Source organism: Eumetopias jubatus, unplaced genomic scaffold, assembly GCF_037043125.1.
Source record: "Eumetopias jubatus isolate StellerSeaLion01/CBP00866 unplaced genomic scaffold, mEumJub1_p1.0 scaffold_2, whole genome shotgun sequence".
NCBI classification, from domain to species: domain Eukaryota; kingdom Metazoa; phylum Chordata; class Mammalia; order Carnivora; family Otariidae; genus Eumetopias; species Eumetopias jubatus.
Window position 1 is genome coordinate 34,523,836 of NW_028274808.1, and position 10,129 is coordinate 34,533,964.

A 10,129-nucleotide genomic window follows, 5' to 3' on the forward strand; every position below is an offset into this window, starting at 1 on the left:
CAGGGAAAGAGAGAATTCAGGGAGTACATTAGCTACCCTCACATGTCCAAGGGGCTGCACAAAGCAAAAGTACATTCATATTTTCAGCCTAGGGTAGTAAAAGGGACCACTGGGCTGGAGGCAAAAGACCAGCTGGATCTGTGGCTCCCTCACTCGCAAACTGTGGGATGTCAGGCAAGTGGTGCAAACTCGAAGCTTCCATTTCTTCAGCATGCACGTCATAGGGTTGTTGTGATAAACTAAGATAGTGATGTGACAGCACATGGAGGACTGCAGTGCTGTTCCCGCCACCCCCTGGCTTAGTTTCCCATGTGTCTGAAGCAGCTCTGTACACCCAGTGCCGGGTCCCTCCCTGGCATGGTGCGCCAGTGTTCAATAAACGTCCACTGAATTCTCCTCTGGAGAAACATCTCAGAAGGCAATCAATAAAGGTTCTAAGGAAGCTAAATCCATCTTTAACTTAGGCAAGACCTATGGAACTGCCAGAGCGGTCTGCCGGGCTGATTCAGAGGTAGACTGCTCTGCCCCATGGAGGCGTTCAATCCCAGGAGGTTTAACAGCCTTTAGAGGTGCTCTAGAATGATCTCTCCCCCCAAAGAATGTGGGTCACAGAGGGTGGCAGAGCCATGCCAAGGTATAGATATTTCACTGGAAATCCACTTCGCTCACCAGCCCACGAACCCGCCTTACGCACCAGCATCTTAGTGCACACAAGTCAAATTCTGGCCTCACCACAGCACAGATCCCTGTGTGCTGGGCACACTCAAAGGACTCTGGGGCACTCACAAAGGACTGGGATTGTGAAAGCGGGGCATGCCGAGGCTTTGTCGAAAACCAGACCTCCCGATCCTATATATTACAACACGGTGACGCTTCACTGACACATATGCACCATATGAGCACTGGATTCACTCACTCATTCAACAAGCACGGATTGAGCCCCTCATCCAGGACAGGGGTGATCAGAGGGTGGGGAGGTGGGGGTGGCAGACGAGTCGGGGGGCGACAGCAGGCGGAGGGTATATAACAGATGTGCTCTGCCCCGGGGAGCGTTCGTAGCTATCCGGGCGACAGACATTATGTAATAACCAAGCAAATACACGTACAACTGTGAAGTGTGATCCGCCATGAAGGAAAGGTAAAAGGGGATATTGAAGGAATATAAGGGTGCCACAGAGAGAAAAGTCTTCTCTGAAAAAAGCGACATTGAACTCAGCCTGGAGGCGGAGTCTGGGACAGCCGCCGAAAGGGGGGAAGACGCAGCGAGTGGGCGAAGGCTGGAGGCGGGACCGTGACTGAGACAGTGCAAGAGTGGAGAGAAGGTGTGTTACAGCTGCAAACGGGCGAGCAGGTGGGCCGGTGGGACATGGTAAAGGCTTTGTCTGTCTTACCCTAAGTGCAAAGGATGGCCAATAAAGGATGTTGGGCGAGGATGGAGGAGGTCAGATATGTGGCTTTAAAAGATCACAACCCTCACCCCCACCCCCGGGAAGAAGGGAGTAGAAGGGAAGAAGGGAAAAGCTGGCGGGGGGCTGGGGTGGGGGGCTGGGGTGGGGGGCTGCCGTGCACAAAAGTGGGTGCAGCACAGAGGTACTAGCAAACATTGATTCTATTTGCGCTGCCCCCTGCAGGAGAGGGGAAAAGAGCAGGGGGAAAACAACAGGACCCGCTCCAGGAAAACTATGGGAATAAATTTAAAGCAATCCTAAAGTCTTAAAGAGTCTGATGACACCTAATTAAAGTCAAAAGATAGATCTTAAGCTCCAATCGTTCACATGGCCTCAGGCTACTACTTAAAGGAAAAAAGGATAGAAGGAAATACACCAATATGTTAACAGCCGTTAACGTGGATTATGGGGGCTTTTTATATCCATCTTTGTATGTTTCTGTTTTCCAAGTTTTCTACAGTCCTTTACGCGTTTCTTTGTAATTAGAAAAAAAAAATCCAGATATTAAGAAATAATGCCGGGCGCCTGGGTGGCTCAGATGGTTAAGCGTCTGCCTTCGGCTCAGGTCATGATCCCAGGGTCCTGGGATCGAGTCCCGCATCGGGCTCCCTGCTCCTTGGGAGCCTGCTTCTCCCTCTGCTTCTCTCTCTCTCTCTCTCCCTCTGTCTCTCATGAATAAATAAATAAAATCTTTAAAAAAAAAAAAGAATGTCATCTTCTCACTTCCTGGGTGTGTCTCCAGGAAAAGAAGTAAAGGTGTCTGCTGGGATTCCATCCTCCCGTTGGGATGGTTCTCCTTCCTACAGAAGAAAGAGCCAGAAGCATTCAGAAATCACAGTATCAAATTCTCCCACAAAGTCCCAGATCGTTAGGACAAAAGCACGCACCTGTAATTGCTTTCTTCAACTGCCCTGGTAACACACTCCTTTCTGGGGCTGACCCCCTAATGTTGCCTCCCGGCCCAGCCTCTCCACGGGCTCCCTGGAACCACACCACCCAGGCCCTGGCTCCCAAGCTGCTGCCGACTGGACCAGAGATAGACATCTGATTCAAGTTACACCAACTGGATTCACTCTCTCAGGAATTTGGAATTGACACAACGAGACTAAGTGGAGAAAGATGATGGTATTTGAGCAAAAATGTGGTGCTGTAGCATCGGGCACCGCTGGTACAAGCCAAGGCCATGAAGGAGTAAAAAATGAAAGAATCTCCCTTCCCTTCTCAGAGGTTTCCTTGGGAACAGAAGGAAGAGAGAGGAGGCCCCCAGGCTGCAAGGCTTCACAGAAGGTAAAGGAAGAGGCTCCAGTCCTGGCTGCCCACCTTATTCCCCAGAGAACCTTGTCTCTTCTTACATGTCTGTGCGAAGGGCTGTTGTGTCCTTTCAGTACATCCTGGTCATTTGACTTTGTTCGAGGGGTTTCTCTTCCTTATAGCCAAAGAGCTTCCACTAAGAAATTTCTTCATGTTGAGTTAAGAGCCCAATTTCTCATCGTTTTCAGAAGATCATCTACCCTGATCATCCAGCTTCTGCCCAGGTTACCTGCAGAAGGTCATGGGGATAAGGGCCTCTTCCCTTCCACGGGGGTGCCTCCAACCAAAGGCCCCACCACCCAACCAAGTCAGGCCATGCTCCAGCTCCAAACTGGGTGTGGCACTCTGCACAAGTTGAACAAACCCAGAGCAGGCAGCCCCTCGAGGCCATCCCGCATCTCCATCAAGGAGTGCTGGGTGCCCTGTGGCCTCACAAACTTCCCAAGGCAGAGGTTTGTCCCTTGGGGGTGAAGCCCCTGCAGGAGGGGCCAAGGGCCGAGCAGCCACTGCCTCAAGCCCGGGGGGAAGAGGGAATTTGACAGCGCCAAGGTAAAGCCTCTTTTTATTAAGACAACACAGCAAACTCTTTTTAACCACAGCTGACATCACTCTAATAAATCACCATCATGTCTTGTGGGATAGAAAAAGCCAAAACACTGTCACATTTGATTTTGCTGGCTACTCGCCTCTCGAGAACAAACCATGTGTTTTTAATCAACAACACTTTGTTTTGCATTTCTCAGACCCCAATACTCTTTAAATAGTTGCTTTTTACCAGAGGGCTATTTTAAACCCAGGGCCAGCTTCTTTGCAGAGGACATTAAGAAACAGAACACCATGTTACCGGTTCACCAGGCTTATCCCGGGCACTTTCTCTGCTGGGATGATTATGTCTTGTGAGATTCTAGCTGTCTGTTTCACAGGGGGCTTTCCTCTTCCCTCTTTGGGAATTTAATTAGATGTCTTCCCAGAAAGTTGGAGTTTTTTGGTTTCTCTAACAGGCAACCCGTCTGGGTTATGGGAAAACGGCAAATTCCCAGCCAAAGGAAACAGAGAAGTCACATCTGGGACTAGGATTCCAGAGGAGTGAACAAGGAGGTGACAGAGGAGGGGGACTGTTGGTGGGGAAAGGAGCAGTAAAATAAGATTTCCGGAACGGTGCATGTCGATTTCTGCATGCAAGTGGGCCCCAGACGTCTTGGAGGCGGATGTGCTGGGGCAAGCCCACTAAAGCTTGCCTGGGGCTCAGCCTCTGGATTTCTGGGAATGAGTGTCACCTCAAGGCAAGAGTAAACTGTGTGCAGGCACCTTCCCCTAAAAGGGGCTCCTTACCTGACTGCCCAATGCAGCAGGATCTCAACAGCGATTGGCAGCCGGGTTCATCTTGTCCTGACATAGGTCTCCAACAACACCAGGCTTTAGAAAGACAAGGAAAGGGACTGCGAGAAGGTCCTGACCTAAACCACAGAAACACTCTATGCTATTTGCTCAACAGTGAACTTAAGCCAATCGAACGATCCAACCAAAATACAGGGGTGGCTACCATGTGGTTCTGGTGTCAACCACCAGCCCTCAGCCATGTGGCAAAATTCTTTTCCTTGGTGACGAGTGAAATCCTCCAACACAGGTCAGGTTAGGGCTTCCTTCTTCCATGCAGTCCTAAGTGCTTAGCCTCTGCTGAGGAGATCATGCACGACACACGGTGCTCCCAGGCTGATACACACAGACCCATGTCAGACTCCTCACTTCCTGGGTCTGAGCTGATAGTCTAACTGGAGAGGACTCTCAATTGTTTGAAGTGCATTCTTTCATGAAGAGTCTTCATCAACCATATAACTCTGGTTATTCCTTTATTCCATAAACTCATGAAATATGGGGTAAGCATAATACCCCCATGGAAAACCCATTCTGTCAGTGTATTTTGCAAAAGTGTCTGCCCCCAAACACCCCAATCATCTGCAACTGTGTTGGGAGAAGGTGGCAGTTTATATATATGCCTGTCATTAGGGGAAAAAAGTCTTCCAGGCTGAGTGCTATCTGGAAGACCCTTTCCCACTACTCAGAAGCCCTTTGTTCTAGTCAGTTCTGTCTCTCCCACCAATGCATACCCTGTTTCATGGGCCAGTATCAGTAGCTGTTTACTTGCAGCCTCACTGGGATCTGCTCTATGATTATACTCACCTATGGGGATTTCATTTGGCCATGTAAGCATCTTGGGCTGACTATTTACAAGGCCAGGTTAGGGATTACTCTTCCAGTTGAGTATTATAAATGGGTATTTAAACTCATGACCTGAGCCCTAAATATTCCATGGCAAATGTTTCCATTCATTTGGTTGTCTTCACAGAATAGGAAACCCGAAAAGATACTGAAATATTGGAAAACATCATCTGGTTGCTACTCACATAAGTGTTCAAGACTGGATTCAGAAGGAGGCATGCATGCGTGTGTGTGTGTGTGTGTGTGTGTGTGTGTGTGTGTGTGTGTATTGAGGAGGACTGTGGATTCCAGGACAGTTCCTGGTAGGAACACTCTTCACCAAGCCTCCGGAACTGACTCTCAGATTTCTTCCTGTGTTCACTTGCACCTGCTTCCCAGGTCTCCCATCCATGACCATGGCCATGGCCACGTGCATGAGCTATGAGGATCGGGGAAGGATAGAGCCTTGCCACCCAAAGTGTGGTCCCCGCATAGGCATTGGCACGCCTGTCAGCAATGCAAAGACTCTGCTGCCCCACATGTACTGACTCAGAAGCTGCATTTTAGGGGCGCCTGGGTGGCTCAGTCGGTTAAGCGTCTGCCTTCGGCTCAGGTCATGATCTCAGAAATAGCACTACTATTTCTGAACCCTGGCTACACATTAGAATCACCTGGGGTTTAATGCTAAGGTTTAACCCAACACCAGTTAGGATTTCTAGAGGTGGGGCCCAGGCTTTGAAATTATCCCTCATCATTTCAATATACAGCCAGGGTTGAGACCACTGGTCTACAAGAATAATCATTTACTGAGCATTGGCTAGGTGCCAGATGTTGATTAGGAGTTTTACATAGGCTGTCTTTATCCTCACTGCAACCACTGAAGGGTAAGCATGGCCCTCCCCATCTTGTCCCATGTCCCAGAGGTCTCACATCAGAAACCACATTCAAACCAGAGCCTGAGCTCCAGGCACCATGCACCTAGCCTGTCAATGGTAGCAAGAGCCCCACAAACAGAGAAACAGCCATGAAGCTCCAGGAAGCCCAGGCTCAAGGAACACAATGTTCTTCTCACAAACAGGCAAAACAGGCTGAAGTGGGAAGAGCAGGATTTGACAGATGACGCCACACCATGGAGACCTCCAGGTCAAACTGGCCAGACCTTCCCTGGAAAGGCCAGGTACAGCAACTCATAGACCAAGAGCCCCACCACCCGGAGGGCGCTGCCAGTGGTTCCTGCCTAGTCCTATCCAGAAAAGCCAGGCCAGCCGGGGAAAGGATTTCAGCTGGTTTTATGGACATTTATGAACAAAATGTACTTATTAGTAAATAATAATTATAGGAGAGCAGGTGCCCCGGGGAGAGCAGGTAACATGGGATTTCATTTTCTAATGCCCTCCATGAGCAAACCCTGTTTGAAATTAAAACATCCTTGCTGTCAACACGAGTGTTTAAGGAGACCGGGCTTCTGTAATGTAAGCAGTAATTCTAATGTCTGCTGTTAATTGAAGGCTTCATCATTTACAGGGTGCTTTCACATGTACTAATGTGTTTAATCCTCACAACAAGCCTGTGAGGCAAGTATTTTTTCTTATCCCATGTTATAGATGAGGAAGCTGAAGCCCCAGAGAGATGAAGTGGCAGGCCCAAGGTGCAGAGCTGGGTGTTCGTTCATAGGCGAGGACAGTGCCTTCCCAACCACACTAATGTCATCCGGTCAAAACTCTAATCCTGCCAGAAAAATTGTCCTCCTTCACTTCTGGAATTCCCTTTGCAGCTGGTCTTCAGAGGCTCTGGAGTCCTGTCTATGTTCCATGTGCTGGCTGAACTCTAGGGGGCCATTCTTGTTGTCCTCATTCTTGTGTCTGAGACTTAAGGCAGCTATGAGCAGGAGTTTGGCACCCAAGAGGAGAGTGGGGCCACATAAAGCTCGAAGAGCTTAACACACGGGCACACATTCACACACACACATACACACACACACACACACACATACAGCGTTTCAATAGCAGGACATTTCACGGTAATGTTTTAAGTCACCCAAAAATTCTGCGTGGAAGTTGTGAGCAAAAGAAATCATGAACACTTCCAATATGGCTACCAAGTTATAAACGTCATCACCAACTTGCAAAAGATTAAGGAATCTGGGAACAAATTAGCCTGGTGTAGACAGTGACTTACGGAGAAGTCTCAGAGAGGAGTCAGAAAAGCCAACAACTTTAAATCCTGTAAAGTTTCTTAATCAAGTTACACTATTATTTGAAATTGGCAGAACACCAATGGATTTAGTCCAAAGACATAATATATGACTTTTTTTTTTTTTTGGTTTTCTTTTTTAAGGGCATTAGGGTTTTAGTTCCTTTTTTCCTTCTTGAGGGTTGGTGGGTTTTTTTTTTTTTTTGGCAATATGTTGCTTTCTTTTCTCAAATCTGTTTCCATCCAACATGCATAAAATGGAGCCAGTTCCAGGGAGCCCTACACCTCCCTTCTCCTTGTGCCCCTTGTGGAGCTCACTCCTTTATTAAACTAGCTAGCCCCATAGCCAGAAGCAACAGAACACAATTCTGTGCAAATGGCTCTCTCCTCTGCCTGGTCCTCCCTCACAGTTCAGCTAACTCTACACAGTGGTGTAAGACAGAGGGTGAAGGAACCCTCGCCACAGAATCACCCCGAGATTATGGGTGAAACTTCCCCTTCAAAGGCTGCCTCCTTCTACATTCCCTCAGCTGACCTTCCCCCCAGGGGCTTTGTTCACAGTTCCAGACCCGCCTGCCCTTTGTACTGCCTGCCTCTCTGCCTTCCCGTCTCCCCCACCCCCACCCCCACCGCCTCGACTCTCCCAGCCTCTCCAGGGCCGCCTGGCTTCCTTCTCAGGGAGCCCCCAGCCAGGCAAGCAACTCCCCTCCCACAGGCCCTGAGAAACCCCGAGATCAAAGAGCTCAGCAGCAGGGCCAGGTGTCCATCCTCCTCCACAGGCCACAATTAATCAAGCCGCCTGACTCACAAGGAGATCAAACCCGGCCCCCCGCCAGCTGTTGGTTAAAGCTGGCCTTCAAGTTGTCCTCATTAAATTTGCTCTCCCTCTCTCTCCCTGCTGACTCCTGTCCTGTGATCATCTATCTCTTGGATCTCTCTCTCAGCGCTTTTCCTGTCCCTTTCCTCTCTCCTTCCACCGCCTATCAGTTTGTGTTTTCCTCCATTTCCTGGCTTCACCAGCCCCAGGCCCGACCCCTCCATCGCGTGCCGGGCGGTCCCGCTCCACAGTGTCTGTTCCACTCGCTCGGAAGCCCACGGTCCCCAAACTCCTTTGTCTGGACACCCTCTCCTGGACTTCAGGGGCTGAGGAGAGACTCGGCCCCTGAAGTTCCAAGAGGAAGCCTGTCCGAAACCAAGCGGTTTCTCCGGTCCTCAAGGCCAGGGATGGGTCCACCAACACGGAACTCGATTCACCTGCTGGCTCTTGGCAGCGGACGCAAGCATCTCCCGCACGCACAAGCGCATGCGCCAACCCCTCTAAGCCCTCGGCTGGAACCTCCCAAGGCAGCCCTCCCCGGGCCAGCTGGTCAGTCCACACCTTACTTAGCACGGTTTGCAAGTCTCCACCGCAAGAACCATTTCACCTGTGAACAAAAGACAAGGAACACCACCTACGAGTTAGAAAACGGGCAGAGCCTTTTTTTCCTTCCAGCTCGGCCCAGAATGAGGAAGGATGGAAACATTGGATCCCGACTTCTCCTCGACTGATGTGTTGAGAGTATTTACTCCAGTTGTCTAGGGTTTGTTTTTATACACTTTTTCCTACAACAAACACTGGCAAAAAAAAAAAAAAGAGAGAGAGAGAGGGAGAGAGAAAGAAAAAAAAAGTGAGTACAGGCTGCAGAGTACTGCCCTCTCTTTCTCCGTCTCACTATATATACATCTATGTATTTTTTAACTTGTTTTCCATTTCAGTGGTTCTTAAAGCGCACAGGCGTGAGAAAACACAGATGGAGTGGAACAGGCAATGTTGTAGCTGTACGCAGAAGACATCACACCATGCTGGAGATTTTTAGAAGTCTTGGAAGACCTCAGGATACAGAGAGGTTTTTTGGTTTGGTTCCCCCCACCCCCTTTCCTTATATAGTTGGAATTTTCTCTTGCTTCCTCTCTCAGCTCTATTTCTCTATCCCTGGCATCACCTGCTGCCTCTGGGAACACAGAGTCCCTTGGCCTGGGTGACTGGGTCACTGTGGCTGCCCCGGGTTTGACCTCGGTTACCTGCCCGTGCTCCCCCAGCTGTGGCGAGGCGAGCCCCGAGGGAGGAGAAGCCATCCATCACCCGGGCAGCAGCACAAGCCTGAATGAGGGCGAGAAGGGTCAGCGCTGGTGCGCACTTGGGCAGGTCGGAGGGGGTGGGGACATTACAAATTGCGGAGATATCGGTGCCGGGCTTGATTGATGACGCCGAATGAGGAGCAAGATGCTGACACCGGGACGAGCCCGAGCTTCAGTCCTCCACCGGCTTCCTCCCGGCCCACCCCCAGCGGCCCTTTCTCCCCACTTCCTTTTTCTTGCCTACTTACAGCCCATCCGTCAAGCCGTGCCCCGAAGCTGACCTTTTGCAGAGAACAGCCAGCCTAAGAGAACCATTTCTTTCCAAAAAACCTCACCAAGGGCTTTTATTCATGCGGGCAGGCCCACAGTCAACGGTGCGCCACCCCTGCTTCCTGTCCCCGATGCCTGCCTCCTCCCCTTGTGAGTTTCATGAGCTCTGAGCAAGGAGGGAAAGGGGTGGTGAACACATTTCTTTAGCAGCGCCCCAGTTTCTCTCCTGACCCGAAACCCACTTCCGCCACGGGTTGGCCCTGCGGGTCTGACAGTCACCTGTGGAGCCATGGGGTGCTTGTCTTACTCTGCCCAGTCTGGCCTCTGGAAAGCAGTTATGGGTGGTTCAGAAAAGGCATCGAGGCGACCTCTGGGAGAAAAGCGAGAATGGACCGAAGAGTCCAGCAGGCGTGGGAGGAGATGTGCTCCGAGGTTGGGCAGGGCATGGATGCCTGGCTGGGCAGTTTCTCACTGGCAGGGGGACCTGTCCATCTCTTTGGAGACCACACAGGTTGCCAGTCACACCACTGCAGCGGCACAACAGAACAGAGTGGGGACATGTTGGGGCAAACGGTGATGGGAGATGTTTA

At 50.4% G+C, this 10,129-nt stretch overlaps 1 long non-coding RNA gene across 1 annotated transcript; it reads right to left on the reverse strand.

Annotated features, from left to right (window-relative positions):
- Positions 1 to 2,096: 2,096 nt before the first annotated feature.
- On the reverse strand, positions 2,097 to 9,642 carry LOC114202236 (uncharacterized). The gene is made up of 6 exons (XR_003607769.2): positions 9,518 to 9,642; positions 9,213 to 9,291; positions 8,607 to 8,765; positions 4,092 to 4,175; positions 2,801 to 2,988; positions 2,097 to 2,248 (listed from the first exon to the last, which is right to left on the reverse strand). It is a non-coding gene; the product is annotated as an uncharacterized LOC114202236 (long non-coding RNA).
- Positions 9,643 to 10,129: the final 487 nt, after the last annotated feature.